This window comes from Pseudorca crassidens, chromosome 8 (genome assembly GCF_039906515.1).
Source record: "Pseudorca crassidens isolate mPseCra1 chromosome 8, mPseCra1.hap1, whole genome shotgun sequence".
NCBI classification, from domain to species: domain Eukaryota; kingdom Metazoa; phylum Chordata; class Mammalia; order Artiodactyla; family Delphinidae; genus Pseudorca; species Pseudorca crassidens.
Genome location: NC_090303.1, coordinates 60,791,509 through 60,814,151, shown reverse-complemented (window position 1 = coordinate 60,814,151; position 22,643 = coordinate 60,791,509). Strand labels below are relative to the sequence as shown.

General features: G+C 41.4%; 1 long non-coding RNA gene across 2 annotated transcripts in view; it reads left to right on the top strand.

Moving 5' to 3' along the window:
* LOC137229149 (uncharacterized) overlaps window positions 1–22,643 on the top strand; it is a 164,251-nt gene that overhangs the window by 51,455 nt on the left and 90,153 nt on the right. For both annotated transcript variants that reach the window (XR_010945565.1, XR_010945564.1), the window contains exon 2: window positions 224–366. This is a non-coding gene — a long non-coding RNA (uncharacterized lncRNA). The remainder of the gene's footprint in view (window positions 1–223; window positions 367–22,643) is intronic.

The window sequence follows — 22,643 nt, the reverse complement described above, 5'->3', positions numbered from 1 at the left end:
TGGAGACCTAGCCTACAGCCCAGTCCAGCCGTCCTTCCACCAATTTCCTGAGCACCTAATTCCTACTATTAAATCCCGTTCTGCATAAAATCCCTATGGTGGTCTCTGCTTCCTGTAATTGAATCCTGACTAATACATACTTGCTACATGGTGTCTGATTTTTTTTAACTTTTATTTTTTATTTATTTTATTTTTAAAATATTTATTTATTTGGTTGTACCAGGTCTCATTTACGGCTCATGGGCTCCTCAATTGTGACATGCAAACCCCCAGTTGCGGCATGATGTGGGATCTAGTTCCCTGACCAGGTATCGAACCCGGGCCCCCTGCACTGCGAGCACGGAGTCCTATCCACTGTGCCACCAGGTAAGTCCCTTGTTTTTTATTTTTTAAATTAATTTTTATTGGAGTATAGCTGCTTTACAATGTTGTGTTAGTTTCTGCTGTACAGCAAAGTGAATCAGCTATACGTACACATATATCCACTCTTTTTTGGATTTCCTTCCCATTTAGGTCACCGCAGAGCACTGAGTAGAGTTCCCTGTGCTATACAGTAGGTTCTCATTAGTTATCTATTTTATACGTAGTATCAATAGTGTATATATGTCAATCCCAATCTCCCAATGCATCCCACCCCTCTTTCCTCCTTGGTATCCATACGTTTTGATCTCTATGTCTGTGTCTCTATTCTGCTTTGCAGATAAGATCATCTATAACATTGTTCTAAATTCCACATATATGCGTTAATATATGATGTTTGTTTTTCTCTTTCTGACTTACTTCACTCTGTATGGCAGTCTCTAGGTTCATCCACGTCTCTACAAATGACCCAATTTCATTCCTTTTTATGGCTGAATAATATCCATTGTATATATGTACCACATCTTCTTTATCTATTCCTCTGTTGAAGGACATTTAGGTTGCTTCCATGTCCTGGCTATTGTAAACAGTGCTGCAATGAACATTGGGGTGCATGTGTCTTTTTTTAAATATCTTTATTGGAGTATAATTGCTTTACAATGTTGTGTTACATTCTGCTGTACAGCAAAGTGAATCAGCTAAATGTATACATATATCCCCATATCCCCTCCCTCTTGAGCCTCCCTCCCACCCTCCCTATGCCACCCCTCTAGGTTGTCCCAAAGCAACGAGCTGATCTCCCTGTGCTCTATGCAGCTGCTTCCCACTAGCTATCCATTTTACATTTGGTAGTGTATATAGTGTATACGTGTCATTGCTACTCTCTCACTTCATCCCAGCTTCCCCTTCTCTCCCGTATTTTCAAGTCTGTTCTTTATATCTGCATCTTTACTCCTGCCTTGCCACTAGGTTCATCAGTACCAAACACTCCTAGTTTATCATTCTAAGACACTCAGTCCTATACCAGACGTTTCAAAACAGCTACCATGGAAGTTCACACAGGACGCTGTGACTCCATTTTGAACTACTTAACACAGCTTAGGTTGAATCCTACAATTTTCACACAAGATGAGTAGGAATCATAACACAAAAGAAATCACATTCTGACAGAGACAGTATCATGTGGTGCATAAAAAGAGCCCCAAGCTTCAAGTCTGTAGCCCGTGCTCTGGTCTTGGCTCTGCACCTTACCAGCCCAGTGACCTTAATTAAATCCCTTACCTCTTCTGGGAACGGGTTTCCTAGACTTTAAAATAAAAGGTGCCAGATGGCTTTCAAGGCCATTTTATTTTATTTATTAATTTATTTATATTTTATTTATTTATTTTTGGCTGCGTTGGGTCTTTGTTGCTGCGCACGGGCTTTCTCTAGTTGCAGCGAGCGGGGGCTACTCTTCGTTGTGGTGTGCGGGCTTCTCATTGTGGTAGCTTCTCTTGTTGCGGAGCACGCGCTCTAGGCGTGTGGGCTTCAGTAGTTGTGGCTCGCAGGCTCTAGAGCGCAGACTCAGTAGTTGTGGAGCATGGGCTTTGCTGCTCCGTGGCATGTGGGATCTTCCTGGACCAAGGCTTGAACCTGTGTCCCCTGCACTGGCAGGCAGATTCTTAACCACTGGGCCACTAGGGAAACCCTCAAGGCCATTTTAATTCAAAGACTTTATAGTCCTTTGAAATCATTATCTGAATCTAAGCATGAAATGGTTAACTACTGAATAACATCATAGCCCACTAAGTATTAAAAACCTTGCAAATGACATGTTTACTTCCCTTCCTCCTTGTTCTGCTTGTCAGTGTTAGGTATTAAGTTTTCTCTGTTCTGTCTGCTTTCTTTTGTTTTGTCTTCCATTAATAGTAAATTGATATAAAATTGCAGTTCCAGAGAATTAGAGGTGTTGCTATGGAAACAGCCTTGATTCATTGAGGTAAACATTAAGCTGTTGATGCTATTCTTTGAGGTGCTTGTAAAAAGGAAAACACAAAATAAATGTTACAGTAAGAATGACATTTTGTTTTGAGTCAGTGGCCCACACTTTCAAGGCTGGATCTGAAGGTATACACAGCACGTTATTGCAGGGATTTGACCCTAGGTCTAGTGACGCTCCCGACTCAGCAGCTGACATGATGTAGCAAGACTGAAATGTGGATGTTAGTCTTGTTTGCCTGCACCTGGGTTACAGAGGACTCTCAGAACTCATTGAGATTAACACAAAATAAAAGATACCTCTACCTCAGGCTTATTGGTTGTGGCCCAAAATTGTTCCCTTTTTAGGACCCAGTGAAATTTTTCTTCCCTTTCAAACAACTACAATACAATTCACTCACTTTAAGTGTGTATTTGGATGATTGTATACAGTCATTTAACCTCCACTAAAATCAGATAGAATGATTCCATCATTCTAAAAAGTTCTCTCTTGTCCCTTTTCAGTAGATTCCCTCCACCCTGATTCCCAGCCCCAGACAACCACCGATCTGCTGTCAGTATAGTTTTACCTTTAGTAGAACTTCACATAAATGGAATCATACTGTATGTAGTCTTTTGTGTTTGGTGTCTTTCACCTAAAATAATATTTTTGAAACTCATCCATGTGGTTGTGTATATTACTTCATTCCTTTTTTCTTGCTGTATAATAGCCCATAATATGGATATGTCACAGTTTATTTATGCACTTACTGGCAGATAGAAATTTGGGTTGTCTCCAGTTTCTCGCCATTGTAAATAATGCTGCTACCTACAAGTCTTTGTGTGGACATAAATTATATTTCTCTTGAGTAACTACCTCAGAGTAGGACTGCCAGGTGGTATGGTAAGGGTACCAAGTGTCTTAACTTTATAAGAAACCATCAAACTGTTTCCAAAGTGGCCAGACAGTTTCGCCCTCCAGCCAGCAATGTCTGAGAGTCCTACAGCCTTGCCAACAATGGGCATCGCCCCCGATTTCTGTACGTGTCTTGTCGTGGACAAGCCCCAAGTTGTGGACCATATTTAGAGCAGGACTGCTCCAAGCCTTTCATGGGAAGATGTCCATGATCCTAAATGGAATCTGAAAAATTGTCACAACCAGAACAACAGGATCTAATGCAAAACTCCCCTTGGATTAAGAGAATGAAAATTATGCAAGTCTAGTTCTATAGCATTTTATGGATTCTGCTTTTAATGCCAACATTGGGGTCTACCTTTTGTCTCAGAAGCACTTTGAGTTTTCTTTCTTTCCTAAAGAATGGAAAATAAACATAGTATCTACTTTTGAAAAATGACTCACTGAGCTCCAACGTGCCTAGTGGTCTGGAAATCATGTATGCCCGTTAACCTCATCTCTGGCCTTTCTAGCAGTGCTTGGACTGATCTTGGATGAACTAAACTATAATGGTTGGACGAACAGCCAGACTCGGGAACAGAGGGAGTGATACATGTGCAAGTGGGGGTGGATGGAGCCACAGAGATGCACCTTGAGCCAGAGTAGGAAAAAAACCCAAGCTGAACCCTAATTAGGAGCCGTGGAGGATAGAACATACTGACAGAGGGAGTAGTGGAAGCGACTTTTCTAACTCAGCTAAGTTTCTTAACATTTGGTGGAAGGGAGAAGGAAATACACCACTGATCTGAGATTTCAGGATAGCCTGTTAGCTATTTTATTTTCTGCCCCTTTGGAAGGCAAATTTGAGTCACGGCACGGTCAGACGAATCAAGTGCTGCACGTTTACGTGTGCAAACCCAGACTCAACAGCGCCAGGGGCACGTAGCTTCAGGGCTTATTTGTGACTGAAGAGCGTATTAGAGCAGAATATTCAGAAATGCATTAAAACATACTTATCTCTAATTACTTATAGAGGGTGGGGTAGAGCTGAGTGGAGTTATTTTGCTAAATAGTGCAGAAGAAATTCTGTTAAAAGATTAATTCACTAAGGAGAGATTGTACTATTTTCAGAAAGCAAGTAACCATAAAGTACAGGAGATCCTGAGGAGACGATGAAGCTGCCGCCACTGCCAGTGGGTTATTTTTGGCTACATATTCTGGAATGGGATACAGTTATTGAAGACACACAACAAATTAGACCTGCATTAAAACAGAGCACGGATTTTTTCACAAAAAGTAAAGTTTTAGGAAAGTTTATGGTGAAGAGTTTTTTGGGGGGATAAGAGAGGGCTATGGGGGATAAAGGTTTGATTTGGAAACCTTCTCTTTTTTCCCTTTGCTATAATTAGTTACAAGTTACAATGACTGGAAGAATTAAAATATACTTATCTTTTCAGCAAAAATACCGGGATAAAAAAGCCCCAAGCTTATGAATAGTGAAGCAAAGCACTGTAAGGTGCTTTACATATTTTACATACATTACAAATTCATTACATAATCAACGGGTCAGCAAGTATGAAGTCTCCTCTAAAGGGCTGATTCAAATGAAGTAAATAATAAGTATGAACATAATTACTGGACTTTTGGGTTAAGAAGGATGCTGGGCATCCCCAACATACTTTCTAAAATAATTTAAGAAATCAGTGGCAAATCGCAACTGCCCTGCAGATTAAACACATTAGTTCTCTCTGTCACATTCCAAGAGAAGTTATATTAACCTAAGTGTCTAAGTGGTTCCTCATCAGGATGGTAAGAGGTTTCCCTGCATCCCTAAGCTCCAGAGATGTGGGGTCTTTATAGATGAGCAACCATCGGTTATCTCTCTATCACAGGGACCGCTCTATGAGGCAGCCAGGGCCATCTCACTCCAGACCAGCCTCCCCTCTCCACTTCTGTTCAAGGGCTGCAGTTTAACATAATGCATGCACCTGGAGGAGGACACGCTTTATCATTGGCTCACCAAAGCCAGGAGCAGGAAGGTAATACAGGTGCAGATCCAGGAAAGTTCAGGGGAGTGGAGTTGCCAGTGGTTTTCATTACTATACACTGCTTCTAGCAAACAATGAACTACAAACTACTTCAAATAATTCTGGAAGAAAGAACCCTCTAACTGGTCCAACCATTACGTAACAGACCCTAAAGTCTAAGCTGACCTTAGATTGTAATATTTTAGGATCTCATTAGTTGGTTAACCATTTGGGAAAAAAACAGACCTTCACCTCATAGGGTCTCACATCAAAACAAAATCCAGATGAACTAAAGAATTAGATGTGTATGATTTAGCTATAAAATAACTAAGAATAAGAAACATCTGAGTTTGAGATGGGAAAGAACTTCTCAGGCATAAAAATCAATAGAAAAATACTATAAAACAAATATTTATAATACATTTGACCATATAAAACACATATTACTTCTGTATATGTATTTAAAAAACCACTGCAAACAAAATATAAAATTGAATAAATATTTATAAAATTATTATAGCAGTGAGCTCATGGCCTTATTATAGAAAGATTTCATGGAAGTTAACAAGAAATTAAAATTTAAATGAAATGAGCACAGGACATGAAAAGGCAATTCAAAAATTTAATTCTTACGAAAATAGCAAATAATGTATTAAGATGCCCAGACTCCCTGGTAACTAAACAAATCGAAATGCAAACAAGATTTAGGGGCTTCCCTGGTGGTGAGTGGTTGAGAGTCCGCCTGCCAATGCAGGGGACGCGGGTTCGTGCCCCGGTCTGGGAGGATTCCGCGTGCCGCGGAGCGGCTGGGCCCGTGAGCCATGGCCGCTGAGCCTGCGCGTCCGGAGCCTGTGCTCGGCAACGGGAGAGGCCACAACAGTGAGAGGCCCGCGTACCGCAAAAAAAAAAAAAAAAAAAAACTAACCCCAAATATGAGTTCCGGCTTCATTTTGCTTGAAAAATTATAATGGCTTCCCAAAGCCTGCAGAGAACATATCCTGTGTGATAAGAAGACTGTTTATAATCTGACCAACTGCCCGTCTTTCTTCATTTTCTACCTTATTATGTACACTAGAGAAAAGTGCTACGATAACAAACTTCTCATCATATTTCTCAAATGGCTCAGGATATATTACCCCTTTGTGACTCAGCTCAAATGTCTGCCTTTACCTAGAGTAGGGCTTCTCAACCCTGGCCGTCCATTAGCGCCACCTGGAGCACATTTAAACAATTTCTATTTATTTATATTTCATGTTTAAAATTTTTAAATGGTTGTAGATATACAGAAGTTATAAAGATAGTATATAAAGTTCCTATATACCCTTCACAGCTTCCCTTAATGTTAACATCTTACATTACCAGGTACATTTACCAAAACTGAGAAACTGACATTGGCACATCAGTAAGTAAACTACAGGCTCCATTTGGATTTCATCAGTTTTTCCACGAGTGTCTTCTGTCTGTTCAAAGGGCAAAACTAGGAAATCATATTGTATTTACTTGACATGTCTCTTTAGTCTCCTCTGATCTGTGAAAATCTCCATCTTTCTTTGTTTTTCAGGATCTTCACACTAGTCAGGTATTTGGTAGAATGTCCCGCCGGTTGTCTGATGTTTTCTCATGATTGAACTGGGGTTATGGGTTTTGGGGGAGAAAACCATAGAAGCTAAGTGCCCTTCTGTTGCTTCATGTCAGGGGACACGTGATAGCAACAGGACTTATTTTTGGTGATTTTAACCCTGGTCACTTGGTCAGGTGGTGTCTGACAGGTTTTTCTACTGAAAAGTTACTGTTTTTCTTGGGCCATATTGCTGAGCTGAAATAAATAGCCTGCCAGATATTTCTCCAGCAAACAAAGGTTTATTCGGGATCCGCAGAGCATTGCAATCGGGGTCTGCAACCACGTGCAAGTTCCTGCCCGGCAAGGGAAGGAGAATGCTTTTATGGGGAGGAAAAGGAAGTTGGGATAGTAAACAGAGTCCGTGGCTTTTCACTGGCCCAGTCCTTGCCAGGAAAGAAGAGTCATCTTTTTTCTTTCTGCTGGTCTCCCCTCTCTATTTAATTGAGACTTCCGTTCATTAATTTTTTTACAATACATATTAGTTAGCGAGTCACTAAGTCCAGCCTACACTCAAAAGGAAGGGAATTAAGCCTCACCCTTTGTAGGGAGAAGCATATTTTTAAAAATGTGAACATAAGTTAAATAAATATTTTGAAGGAAATACTTTGGGGCTATGCAAACATCCCTTTTTTTACTTAAAGTTTAGTCTGCTGATTTTAACATTTATCTGTGGATTTTGCTTACAGCAGTTATTACTGTGGTGTTCTAAAGGTGATTTTCTATTTCATTTCTTCTACATTTATTAATCTGAAATTTTTCTGTAAGGAAGTTTCTACCCCCTTCCCATTTATTTAATTGTTATTTATCAGTGTGAACTCATGGATATTTATTTTATGCTTTGGGTTATAATCCAGTACTACCCTTATTTATTTTTTTGCTCAAATTATTCCAGCTTTGGCCATTGGGAGCTGTTTCAGGCTGGCCCCTATGTCCTTGTGACATGCTCCCCTTACTCCTATCCTCCTCTTTCTTTTAAATAACACTTCCTTATTTTCTACAAAGATGTTCCAGGGTCGTCTTATATTTTCCCTGCTTCAGGCCTGAGAATATGTCATTTCTTCAGGGAGCCCTGTTTCCTTTTATTGGAGACTGGTATCTAGAAACTAAGACCTGGTGTTAAGTGTGTTCATTTATTGCTGGGTTATCATTGTCTCTAAGCCCTCTCAGTGGACAGAACTAGGAAACATGTGCATACTACCCCAGGAATACATACATATTTACATTTATTTATTCATGTGTCTACCTGTATATATATTAAAATAAACATAAACTCATACTAATATCTTCAATTCTAATCCAGCACCACATTCTAACCTTCCCTGGGGAACATTTTTAAATGTCTTTGTCTGGGCCTCAACTCAGGCCAATTAAATCAGAAACTTGGGATGTCCTGCCTCCATTGGTTGTTTTTTTTTTGAAACTCCCCAGAAGATTTTAATGGTTCAACCAGGATTGAGAACTACTGTCTAAGGTGGCCTTTCCCATTTGTCCTTTTGATGAAGTCCATTCAATGAGCTGGCTCCTCAGTTCAATCTTCCAGCATCCCATAGACCATTATGTCCTTCCTCCCTGAAACTCCCACCCATCATTGCTTTGTTCCAGATGGATGTGGTATAGCCTTTAACACATGGACTGTACTTAATTCTCTAGATGTTGGTCTTAGTCAACAGACAGTGAGCCCCTTGAGGGCAGCTGATTGTACCATTATCTGCTCCCCTTCATAGTTATCAGACCGGGAGAACAAATGTGGCTGCCACCAGCCCTAGGAAGGAAATCTTCACTGGTGAGATGCCCATGAACTGGATGACCTCCCCCCGGACCCTTCTCAGAGACCAACTAGATTTAGGGAGTGATTCTGCTGTAGAGGGGAAGGAGACAAGCTCAAATCAGGGATGTGATTGTTGCTACTGTAACAGTAAGTCATACCGTCTTAATTGTCTGCCTGGACCTGTGCACCCTGGGAAACTCAGGTTACAGAAGTAAAACCTATGTACGTGACTGGAGATCAGAAAGACCATAGAGAAAGAGAGTTGTTATATTAAGGAGAAAGCGAAATGTTTTTCAACTCTTGTAGTTGTTGGGGTTATAAAACTCTTTTGATGAGAAATATTCTTTTTAATATTTGTCGGTAAAAGTTTCAACCTCTCCTTCCAGTGTAATGAATATATACAAACCTTCAGATGTGGCACCAGCACATTCTGTTTCACCTCTAGGAGTCCAGGAAGGGGGAACTGATGAGCAGAAAAAAGACTAATTTTAAAATGAGTGGTTGAGTGATTGATGTATTACATTTATTATCTCAAAAGGGATCAGTTATCAAGGGAAACATAATTTTCTATTTAAGAAACATAATTAAATAGAAAACTAAGATAATGAGAAAGTCAACTATGAGTATTATTCAAGCTCTTGCCTATTTGGGAAAATGAGCAGTGCTACTCAGGGTACTTCTGGATCTGTAGTTGCTAGAACAAAATCAGAAAAGAAATGGGGAAAGAAGTGCATACACAGCTCATTTCTAAAAATAGAGCAACACATAATGGATGACATCTGAGGTAGTTTGTTGTTGATGTCATTAAGGCAACAGAGTTTTAATTGAAATTGACACAGACATATTTCCTCTCAACCTAGGCTTTCAGCACAGGAGCTACAGGATAAATATCTATTGACTGACTGACAAGGAATCTCTCTCAAGACTAGGGTACAATTGTAATGGGAATGGAGTAGAGTGGAAAACCATTTGACTTGATAGAGGAAGTATTTGAAAATTTAAAGAGATCTCATGGGGGAAAGACATTTAACCAAAGGAAAGAATAGTTAGCAGTGGGTCATCAGGGGAAGGCTAGCAGGGGAGATGTTTCTCGATAAAGGGTCTTTCCTTTAATCATGCCATGTTATATATGCCCACTACCACCATCATCAACTCAGTTCTTAAAGAGTAGAGTCAAAGAAAATTTAACAGTCGAATGCATTGACTTATGAAGACATTCATAAACAGTTTATAGACACATACATTGTAGGAAATCTCACTTGAATACTTGAATTTTTTTTTTTCACTTAAATTGTTGATGGAAATCTCCCACTGGAAATGCATGATTTCTCCAGAATTTATTTTTATAATTAAATCCTTGTGGCTATAAGCCTGGATATATATGCAGAATAATCAATATTTGAATGAACAATGAAAAAATGCAGACAAAGGAAAAACAAGTGCCTTTTCAAGAATCCTCTATTTTGTGCATTTTTAATGATGAACGTTCCTTCAAGGGAATGCAGCAGCAAACTAAGGTTAGGAACTATGTAGGATTTATCCCAGATTCCGCATGCACCACACAGTGCTTGGTACAGAGCAAATTTTTTTTGAATGAAATTTTAACATCTAAGACACTAGGAGCAGGTTTTAAGTGAAGGCTGAATTTGTTATTCTTTTTTCACACACTGGAGAACTGAGACCCGGAGAGGTTAACTGGGTTTTTTGAAACTATTGGAAAATCAGTGATAGCACTAGGGACTGAATGCATACTTTCTACTCCTGGTCATTCACTTGTAGGAAATTACTAGCCTGATTTGCCTTTTTGGCAGGCTTTGGTCACGTCCATGGCTGACTTTTCCCTTAGTCACTGTGCCTGGGTCTCATGACACTTAAAGGCCCACAAAAAATGATTTATTATACTTTCTTTTAAAATAACTTTTTAAAAAGTTATATCAACACAGTCATAAAATATCATCTTCAACATTTTTTTAATGGAGAAAGAGGCCCACGAAGTCATAATGCTGCCCTGATCACAGCTACCTCCTACTACATAAGTAAGGAAACAGACTGGCGTGCCCCTCTCCAGGACAACAGACACCACCATCAGTGTAAGACAGAAGCCAATTTTTAAAAATAACACCTTTCAACCAGAGTTTCTCCCCCTCCCCCAAATGCCCCATTTTAAAATTCAAGCTTATTGAGGTCTCATTTACATACAGTAAAATTCATTCTTTTTACTGTTCAGCTCTGTGAGTTTTGACAAATACATTGTTGATCTAAAAATAAATAGACTGCCAGTTATTTCTCCAGCAAAAAAATGGGTTTATTTGGGATCCACAAAAAATTGCAATTTGGGGTCTGCAACCATGGTGAGCCATGTGCAAGTTCACAGCAAAAATGGAGAGGAGAACTCTATTATAAAGGGGAAAAGGAAGTTGGGAGGGGCTAGAGTGAACAAAGAGCCCATGGCTTTTCATTGGCTGAATTGTGATGGTCTCTCATTGGCTGAGCTCTTGCCAGGAAAGAAGAGGAAGTTTTTCTTTTTCCAGTGGCTCTGCTATCTTCATAGGGCATGAGAGCTCCCCTTTCTGGTCTCCTGACTGTATTTAATTTAGATTTCTGTTTATGAATTTTTTATAACATATACTTGTAAACCTATAGCCACTATCAAGTTATAGGATATTTCCATCACCGTCAAATGTTTGCTCATGTCTCTTTGTAGTCAGACCCTTCCCTCTTCTCTGTCCACTGGTAAACCACTGATTTATGTCTATACAGTCTTATCTTTTCCAGAATACCATATAAATAGAATCATACAATACATAGCTTTTTGAATCTGGCTTCTTTCATATATGTATTTGAGATTCATCTACATTGTTGTGTGTATCAATATTTCATTCCTTTTTAGTGTCGAGTAGTATTCCCTGGTATAGATGTACAGTTTGTTTATCCACTCGCCAATGGAAAGACATTGGGGTTGTTTCCAGTTTGAGGCAATTACAAATAAAGATGCTATAAACATTCACCTATATCTGAACATCATTTTTCATTTTACTTGGGTAAATACTTAGGAGTAGAATTGCTGGGTATGGAAGTAATATTGATCCCCCAAAGATGAACGCATCCTAGTCTATAAAACCTATGAATATGTTATATTATATGGCCAAGAGGAGTTAAGTTTGCAGACGAAAAGTAGCTAATCAGCTGACCTTAAAATAGGGAGATTACCCTGGATTATCTAGTGTGCCCAATCCACATGAGTCCTCAAAAGTGGAGAACCTTGTCTGGATGTGGTGAGTGGGAGATGTGATGAGAAAAAAAGAGTCAGAGAGATGTGATGGTCCTGGCTTTGAGGATGGAGGAAGGGGGCCATGAGCCAAGGAAAGTAGGCGGCCTGGAAAAATAGAGAAAACAGATTCTGCCCTGGAGCCTCCAGAAAGAATGCAACTTGGCTGACTCATTGATTTTGGTTCCGTGAGATTCGTATTTGACTTCCGTCTTACAGAACAAATTTATATAGTTTTTGCAGTACTAAGTTTGTGATAGTTTGTTACTGAAGCAACAGAAAACTAATACACTCGGTCATATGGTACATATATGTTTACCAATAAGAAAGTGACACATGGTGACTCTTGGAGGGCCATCCTTCAGCCTACCATAGTAACATTAAAACAAACAAACAGACAAACAAACAACAGAAGCCCCCAGTTTATTAGGATGACCAACTCATCCTGGTTTGTCTTAAACTTTCTTGGATTTCAGCCCTGGAAGTCTTGCATCCCGGGAGGTCCCTGAAGCCTCAGTAAACTGTGGTCGTTGCTCACCTTACTTGGTAGACACAGTAAATGTTTAACAGAATGTGTAAATTAACAGCAAATAGTCCATGAATTTACTAACTTAGAAGGAATCTTAAAATGTCATTTGTAAGAGCAGTTTTGCTTTCACGATGCAAATGCCAATATTACCAGGGAGGTCCCCACTGGTAATATCTATTCATTATCTGAGGCTTAAGGAATCCCAGAATAGGGAGAAGGGATTTCAGGTTATTTGAGGAAAAAAGGACATACATTTCCTTGACTCCTCTGGTGCAAGGATTTATGAGACTCCACAAGGCCATATTTGACATATGAAGGAGATGGTTTGAAAATATAATTTTAAAACACAAGACCTAAAACATGTTCAGAGATTGAAGAAAGTGAAAAAAGTTCACAAGGGGGATTGAGACCCGTGAGACAACCTGGGATTTACTTTTAGTAGATTTACTTTTATTTTACTTTTTACTTTTGATCATTTTTCTGATGATCACAGAACTCTGGGCCTCAGTTTCCTCATCTGTGATATGGGGTTAAAGACCGTCCATTCTGAACTCACAGAGTTCCTGAGAACAAACAAGGTCTCACACTGAAAATGCTGTGACAAAAGTAGAGCATCTTGAATATTTCTTGACTTCAGGAAAAATAATTAGCCTCTCCTTGGCTCGGTTTCTCCACCTATAAATGAGGGTTCATTCATTCAACAGAGATTTATTGAGGATCTTCTACGTGCCAGCACCCATTTGCCACAGGGTTACAACAGTGAATAAAACAGACAGAATTCCTTTTCTCAAAACAGTTATATTCTGGGATACGAGACAAATAAATATATGCTGGGGTGATATGTGCTAATAATAAAAGTTTTTAAAAAATAGGAAAAAGAATGGCTGGGAGGGTGCTATTTTAAAGAGCGTGGTCAGAGGCTGACATTTGAGTGAAGACTTGAGTGAAATGAAGGCAAGAACCTTCATTCCGAAGGTCTTTGTTCTGAAGACTTCTGGGACAGAGGGTTTCGGGCACAGGGACCAGCAAAGTTGCTGCAAAGGCTCTGAGGTAGGGAGTGCTTGTATTCAAAAAGCGGAAAGGAGGCCTGTGTAGCTGAAGCCCAGTGAAGCAAGAGAGGAAGTAAGAAATGAGACGAGAGGGGAAGAGAGAAGTGGGGCAAAGCACAATGGCTGTTTAAGCTGTGGAAAGAAGGGTTTTAAATTTTAACTCAACCAGATGGGAGGCAACTGGAGGGTTTGAGCAGATGAGTGACATGACTTGACATTGCTTTTAAAATGATCGCTCCCATTGCTGCAAGGAAATGGACAAAGGGAGGAGCAAAGAGACCAGATGGGAAGCTCTTGCAATCATCCTAGGGTGGGCAAAGGTGGCAGAGATGGCAGTGGTGAAAAGTGGGTGGATCTGGGTTACATTTTGAAGATACAGAGAGCTTTCTGATTGATTGGCTGTGAGGAGGGATACCGAATAAAATATAGGATGCCCAGTGAAATTTGAATCTCAGATAACTAGCAAATAATGTTTTAGTGTGTCCCAAATCTCGCTTGAGCCGTACTTATGCTAAAACACTATGTATTGTTTATCTGAAATTCAAAGTTCACTGGGAATCTTGTATTTTTATTTGCTAAATCTGACAACCCTAGATGTGGGCCTGAGAAAAGACAGGAATCAAGGACGACTCCCACACTTTAGCGTGAAAAACCACAAGAATGGAATTGCCCCTTTTAGAGAGGGAAATATTTAGTGAGGGGAAGATATAATCTAAGTGTTCAAATTTAAACATGTTAAGATCGAAATACTTATTAAACATCCAAAGAGAAATATTGCATAGGCAATATAAATGAGTCTGGAGTTTAGGGGCGAGGTCTCAGGTGAAAGATACGCTTTTAGTAATAGTCAAGATATAGAAGGCATTTGAAGCCATAAGACTGAATGAGATCCCCTAGGAAGTGAGTATAGTTGCAGAAGAGAAGAGCCTCTGAGACTGATCCTGGGACCCACCAGTGCACAGAGGAACCAGCCAAAGAAAGGAAAACAGATCTTTATTCATAGAACTCTTTTTTTTTAATTTTATTTATTTATTTTCAGCTGTGTTGGGTCTTCATTGCTGCGTGCGGGCTTTCTCTAGCTGTGGTGCGTGGGCTTCTTATTGTGGTGGCTTGTCTTGTCACGGAGCACGGACTCTAGGCACGCGGGCTTCAGTAGTTGTGGCTCATGGGCTCAGTAGTTGTGGTGCATGGACTTAGTTGCTCCATGGCATGTGGGATCTTCCCGGACCAGGGATCGAACCCATGTCCCCTGCATTGGCAGGCAGATTCTTTACCACTGTGCCACCAGGGAAGTCCTTATTCATAGGGCTCTTAATTCGTAGGTGTTAGGGGATAAATGAACACATGTAACATACTTAGAACCACCTAGGAAGTGCTTAATAAATGTAAGCCTCTATTATTTATTTAACAACCTGATTCCCTAAGGATTTGAATGAGACAAGATTCATTAATTCCAGAAATATGTACTGAGTGCCTACTCTCTGCTAAACACTGATCTGGGTGCTGGGGAAATGGCAGTGACAAAATGGACAGAATTCTATGTCTTCTAGTGAGGTGAGGGAGGTACAGACAATCAACAAAATAATTAAGTAAAATATATACTATATCAGATAGAGAGGAGATTTCCACAGCTGAAAATAAAGCGCTGGGGGCAGGGATAAGGTGGAAACATTTTTGATCTGATGTTCTTGGGAAGCATTACTTACATGGTGACATTTGAAGGTGAAGTAGAAGAGCAAATGAGGGAGTAGAATTCCTGGCAGAGGGAACAGCAAGTGCAAAGGCCCTGAGGTGGAAGCCTGCTTGATGTGCCCAAGAAGCTGGGGTGACTCGAGCAGTGTGAGTGAAGGGGAAGAGTAGCAGGCAATGAGGTCTGGGCAGGGGGGCCTTGCAGGTCCTGTGGGGCCTTATAAGTCATCGTCCTGACTTTGGCTTTTACTCCCAGAGAGACAGGCGTGGGTGGAGGTTTAATTGACCTCCACCTGCCTCCCATTTTATAAGAATTTTCGTTAAGCCAAATTTTCCTGTGAGGAAACACTAAAAACAGAATGCTAGTTATATTCTGAGTCACTAAAAGCAAACAGTCGGGTGCAATTTGTAATGACTTGGCCTTAGGAATTTAAACATTCATTCATTCTTGGGACTTGCTGGCAGTCCAGTGGTTAAGACTCCACGTTCCCAATGCAGGGGGCGTGGGTTCAATCCCTGGTTGGGGAACTAAGATCGCGCATGGTGAGGCCAAAAAGAAGAAAAATAAATTCATTCATTCAACAAGCATTTTTTGATCACAGGAAATAAAAACGGGCACTATGACACTGATAAAAGGGATGACACCAAGCCTAAACGTGTAGTATTTATGTGACAAATATAATGCCCTGTCCTGGATTAATGTCAGTTTAAAGAAGTGCTGCCCAAGTAGGAATTCCAATGGCCTCATTTTACAGATAAGGAAATTGAGGCCAGAAATGTTAGGCAGCGTCCCCAAGGTCAGATGGTAAAGAAAGTGGTGCTACAGAGGGGTCTACAAACCACGGATGCCTCCTCTTTTCTTCTTGAACCTCTGTTGGCACAGGATATGGTATTGGGTAAAGTAATACGGTTCAACTAAAAAAGTGCAGGCAGATTCCCATGATGTTCTGCTATTCAATAAAAGAGCTGGTGGTGAAAAGGCCATCCCCTCCCTTCTTCCCTTTGCCTGTATCAAAATGCAGAAAGTGGTCTCTGTAGAAATTCAAGCCCATTGTTACTGCTGCGCTGAGCCATTCAGCTGCGTGGGTCAGTGCAACTCAAGGAGTGTCTCATTGAGGTGCAGGCATCATGGAAACGCTGCCCAGCCCGGGACAAGGGATTTAATTTGCTGGCCTCATTTTTTATATCCTGAAAATGAAAGATGCAAAGGGATGATCTCTGAGGTCTCTTCCAGCTTGGAAATTTTAAGATTCTGATGGGAGAGCTGCTTGGGATTTAGTGCCTAAAGGAGACATAGGTGGAGGAAAATGTGCCTCCTCTATTCTTTATTTTCTATGTGGCTAAAGCTGGTACCTGAAATGTAAGTAACCTGTGTCTTCTGACCCTTTAAAAAAAATCTTTCTCTCTCTTTCTATTTAACCTTCCTCCTTTTTAATGTCTTTTGTTTTCTCTGATTCACAGTCAACTTTGGGTTTCTATGACCCTTTAAAAGACTTGAGCCAACCTTTCTTGTAAACTGTTGGGGGCGTGGGAAGAAAGGAAGAAAAACGTTCTTGTTTCCAGGTACACCGTCTCAGAGCAGCATCTGTCCTCAATTTGGACAAAGCAAATGAAAGGGGAAAGGAGGTCTTATTGATTGGAAGAAAACAGAGACGGCAAAGCACAGAAGCTTCTCTTTGGCCAGCCTCGTAATTGTGTTCCCGCTTCTTTGCTGTCCTCCCAAGGGCTACACCCCACACTCCCACCGAGGTTCTCATGACATTGACAGTTTAGCTGGAAAACCAAGTCCCACTCCTGGGGGGATTTCTTGCTGCCTTCCCACCGACTGTCTATCCTGCAGCCTGGGAGGGCTGTCAGCACACAGAGAGAAAAAGGCAAGGCCAGGACAGCAGGTGCCCGGCGACTGCCTGCTCCCAGCAGCCCCTGGTGGCCAGGTGTGGCCAGCCAGCCTGTGAAACAAGAGACAACCCAGTCCCCGCAGACTCTCGGCCACCCCGACTCATTACTGTGTAACTAGGGCACTGGGGCTTTCTGGGGCCTGCTGCAAACATTCTTGCGCACAGAGACTGTCTCTTCCTCGAGTGGGGCTGAAAAGATGGATGCTGTGGGCTTTTGTTCTCTCCTTGCTTCTCCTTCTCCTCTTCTCTCTCTTTCTCTGCCACTTCTGAACGTGGAGGGTTTACCCAAGAGTGACGCAAGCGTTCCCAACTAGCTGCTGACACACCAGGTAGACACACCTGTCTCAATGACTCCTCAATATAAACACTCAGCGCTCATTGCCTAGGGGACTGGACGAGGTGTGAGACATTTTCTTTATGCTCCTTCCTGCAAAGACTTTTTTTGGGGACTTCATGAGTCAGTTGGATTATTGTGTTTGGATTCTCTCTCTTGCTTTCTGTCTGATACTCTAGTGAGGTGTTGGAGGGCTTTGTTTCAAATATCATACTTAATCTGAAGTGATGCACGGTGGGATCGTTACTAAGTCAGGGCTCAATTTCACAGGGATTTAGAAAAAAAGAAAGTCAGCCAGTAACCTCCACGGAATGACATACAGAAGTCTTCTCTAAGACCCTTCTCCTCACTAAGGTAGGGAGTCCTAAAAAACTTAGAGCCCCAAAGAAGTTCATCTGCAAGGACTTTTTCACATGACCAACAATGAATCTCTTTTCCAAGTAAAGCCACAGAGCTGGGCCCCAGTGCTGTACTTTATTGACACAGGTACAATGAGGAAGACTTCTCTTCCCTCACAGTGGGAGAGGGTATAGTGGTGAATATGCACTGGGAGCCCAGTAGGGCTTGCTGCAATCCTGGGTGGGAGAAACAACCATTTCTGCCGTCTCCCCAGGGCTGGGCCTGTAAGCATCACTTTTTTTTTTTTTTTTTTTTTTTTTTTTGACTGCTTTGGGTCTTTGTTGCTGCGCGTCGACTTTCTCTAGTTGCGGTGAGCTGGGGCTACTCTTAGTTTTGGTACACTGGCTTCTCACTGCGGTGGCTCCTCTTGTTGCAGAGCACGGGCTCTAGGTGCCCAGGCTTCAGTAGGTGCAGAATGTGGGCTCATTAGTTGTGGCTCGAGGGTTCTAGAGCGCAGGGTCAGTAGTTGTGGCACATGGGCTTAGTTGCTCCGCGGCATGTGGCATCTTCCCAGACCAGGGCTCGAACCCATGTCTCCTGCATTGGCAGGCGGATTCCTAACCACTGCGCCACCAGGGAAGTCCCCAGCATCACTTTTTTGGCAGCTGCACAGAACGCTGCTTCTCCACACAGCTATGGAGAGACAGGCCCTCAAGGCAAAGGCCCTGGAGAGACCATGATGACAACTAGAAAGTGTACAGTGTCCACCCTCAACCTCTTCTCCTCAGGCCGGTCCCCAAGAGCAGTGCATCTTGGGTTTAGTTCAGTGACTGCTGTGACCTTGGACTCCACCAGCACATGGGGTGAGGGTCTCCTGAAGTGGCCTCTAGTTTTGTTTGTGTGGATTTACATGAGATACTTCTGCTGTTTCAATTTAATAAATTTTAATGAGATTTCTTAAAAAAATGCCAATCTTTTTTTTTGAAGAAGAGGAGGTTTGTTATTTTGTGGTAAAACTTGATATTTAATTGAACACAATGGTAGAGATGGTATATTCTTTTACCATTGATGAAAAAAATGAATTTAACACAATTCTGGGAACAGAAATGTAAATACTCCTCTGTCTTGAAAACTAAAGAATTAGGCGAAGTATGTCTTTTTATAATCAGAAGTGGATCTTATAAAGTTCTATAGAAATAGAAAGCCACATATCTAAAATGTGCCTAAACATTCAACCTTAAATTTATGAAATCTTCCTCTTCTAAATTAAAAATCTACTAAGTCTAAACTAAAAAAAAAAAAAAAAAATCTATAAACTAAAAAGTCTACTTAAAATCGTGGAAAAGCCAATATCACCCCTACTAAATTCTGGTGTGCAAATCCTGTAAACCACATCTATGCAGCTCTGTAGTTTCCTTGGTGTGTTATGGAGAAGGTCTTGGTTTTGGTGTCAAGGGAGGGTTAGGATCCCTGCCCCACATGGTACTTAATCTCTTGGTGCCTCACCGGGAGAGATTATAACGCCTACAACACAAGATGGTTGTCAGCACTCAGTAAGGCGGTGACAAATAGCATCTTGCTTGGCTGAGTACCTGCTGCCACGTGAGTGAACAAGATCTTTACCTTCCCTTCCCTTGTTGACCTTTGACACTGGGAAGAACCCTGGGAGGCTGACCTTACTCCAATGAACCACTAGATGGCACTATTTGGAGACGCCTTCATCTACCACCTAAAAGCATCAGAATTTATTAATAGCACCATCCCAACTCCTCAATGTTTACCTAAGTGTTGGTGAGCCCATCACTAGGTTCTGTACCTCCTAACTTAAGCCCAGTCATTGAGGGATGAATTACTTGGACTGATACTACTCCATTAGCCAGGCACATACTCCATCTAGACCTGTAGTATGGAATGTAGTCCATGGAAAGAGTGAGGTAGAAAGAGGAGGAAAGAAAGACAAGGAGAGTGAAAGAGAAGCAAAAAGGAAAGGTCAAGAGGGAAAGAGAGAGACAGAGACAGAGAGGCAGAGAGAGAGAGAGGGACAGAGAGAGGCAAAGGACAGAACAAGAACCTGGGAGAAGGAAAGGGGAAGTGATTCACATTTGACTGAAAAGGGGAGGGCTTTATTTTTGTTTCACATGCTGTGAAGCCAAAAGAGATGCCTCCTCTCCTTTGTAGGCCAAGAGGCTTTGAGGGCTGTGTCCAGGGAGCAGCCTCTGAATGCTGAGCCATACACACCTGGGCCAAGACTGAACCCACACCCGGTTACTTTTCAACTGTCAGAGATATCTTCTCCTCCCTGAGTTGCAGAGATGGGATAAGTGAGAACATAGCTTAGGGTTACTAGGAAGTTTGGAGTGTGAGGGCAGGTATGCGTCCACTGTTAATTCAGAATTAACTCTGTTAATTCTGAAGGAGAAGCTATTCATGAGATGTGAGAACATTTTAGGCTTAAGGTTAATTCTTCAAGACAATGAGCTGCCTGTCACTGGGAGGGAGGCAGGCTGGGGTTTTTAGGATGATGGGGGTGTGGGTGTGGGAGTCGTGCACTGAGCAAGAAGGTCTCCCAGAGTCCTGTTGTCCCCAAAACATGAAAAACAGGACTGTAGTGGTGGGACACTGACTGGCCTTCTTTGCCTACGCCCCATCCATCGGGTCCGAATCTGGAGCTGCAGGTGGGTACAGGGGAAAGAGGCAGCAACCATTCAAGGTAAGAGATAAGTCTTCTTGCCTCTGAGGTCACTTTTGCAGGTTTCACCTCCTCTGTGCTGGGGGAGGGAGAGGAGAGGAGGGGTTGAGCATGTACTGAGCAGTCCCTGAGACGGGAAAATCTAAAAAGGAGTCAACATGTGAACTTGCCACTTTGAGAATGCGATGCCATTGCGATATCTCACTAAATATTTGCAGTTGACTCAGTCTAAGAGCATGAAGTACATGTTCTCCTGAGACTGGAGGAAAACATGCCCCCCTGTGCCAGTGCATGATTAATCAACGTGCTTCTTTGCTTCGCCTTTATCCTCACCATTGATGCTATTGTTTTAGTGCATGTTCATTGCTGCTAAAGCCTGCTTAGTTGTCAATAATGAATTTTCTAGAACATTTGTTAAGGAGCTTGAAGGCAAACAGTCTGGGTTGCATCTTGGCCCAGTGGCCTTGGGTAATTGACTTGATCTCTACAAACCTCAGTTTCTCCATCTGTTAGGTGGAGCCAGGTTATCTTCATGCCTCGTAGAGCCCTGTAAGAAGTAGATGAGGTAGTCTAAAAGACAGTCACTCTAGTGCCTGATACAGACTTATCAATGAAACAATTATTATAACATAGACAACTTTTCTTTTTGCATTTCTGCAATATTTCAAAAGGAGCCTTAATGAATATACCATGAACATATGAATTTATTTGCATGCTTTCTTGTAGAGGTCAATTTACTATTGATTTTTGAAAGGCGATTTACAAAGCAGACACAAGAAATTATACAGTGTGATAAAAACTGACTCAAGAACTACAAAAGTACAGAGTTAGTGGAAGCTGGAGCACACACCAGAAGAAGAGGAAGAACTGCTACCTCATGGCAAGAATGACCACCAAGCCCTAGACAGATTAATGAGATTTGCTTTACTACACTTGCTAAGTAGCCATGCTCCCCATGAAAATATGTGTTCAGCAGGCACGTGGATACCACAATGTCTCAGTCAATTGGAACTAATAAAGGAAAACTTACTCAGATTAATGGTCTAATAATTCTTTGAGAAAAATGAATAAATTTTAAGTCCATTTCCACACTAGCTCCAACAATAAAATGTAATCTTATTTTAGCAGATTTCAAACAATGCTTTGTGATTTGACTTGGAAACTGAGTTCACATTTTTCATCTTTTGATTCAACCAAAGGCAACTCTGGAAAATGCTTACTGGAAAATACTTGCTGGTGGCCAATCTCCAAATGGTAATCTGTCATTCAAACTTATTAATAAAGCTCTTCCCCATGCTGTCTAGACAAGCAGGACTCATTTTATTTTTAGTGTGCAGAAATTCTTTCGCTGTTAAAATGTTTCAGGGACTCTCATGTGATATGTGTGGGTTTTGGCTTTCCAGCAACTTTGTTTCCTTTCACAGGACCATTTCTTCCTTTCTTTTTTTTTTATTAAGGTATAGTTTATATCTAACATTATATAAGCTTCAGGTGTACAACATAGTGATTTGCAATTTTTAAATGTTATGTTCCACTTATAGGTATTAGAAAATATTGGCTAGATTCTCTGTGTTGTACAATATATCCTTGTTACAGGACTTTTGGCCTTTGTGCTTGGAAGAAGTGGCAAGGGCAGGCAGGACACATGAATCTGGGTGAAAGCAATCACAAGTTCCATTCCTCTGGTCACAATGGTTAACTCAGAGATGGTCAAATCACCTATTCAGAGCTTGGAGATAGAATGAGGCCTTTGCTGGGAATTCTGGGAAAGATTCCCGTTGCCTCCTGCTGGACTGAGTGTTGAGAGATGAGAACCTGAAATTGAGCATCCCCTCCCTGAGCCTTAGAAGGGAGCTGCTCTGGAGAAGCTGAGCGAAGACATGAGGAAAGACTGGTTCCTGGTGACCTCTTTGGAGCCATCTCTTAACCTAGACTTTTTAAGTGAGACAATAACTTTTCCATGCGTTAATCCAGTTTGAGTTGGAGTTTCTATCACTTGCCACCAAGAAATCAATGCTTATCACACAGGACTGTTGTGTAGATTAATGAGATAATCCAGGAGGAAGCACTCAGCACAGTGTCTGGCGTAGGGGAGCTCAATGCGCCTTACCCACCTCCACCAGCCACAGCAGCCCCAGGAGTCACTAACATGGAGTATTAGGATGCTCAAGGAAGCTTCATGAAGGGTCTGAAGGTTTAGAAAGGGCAGGGAAACATGGAG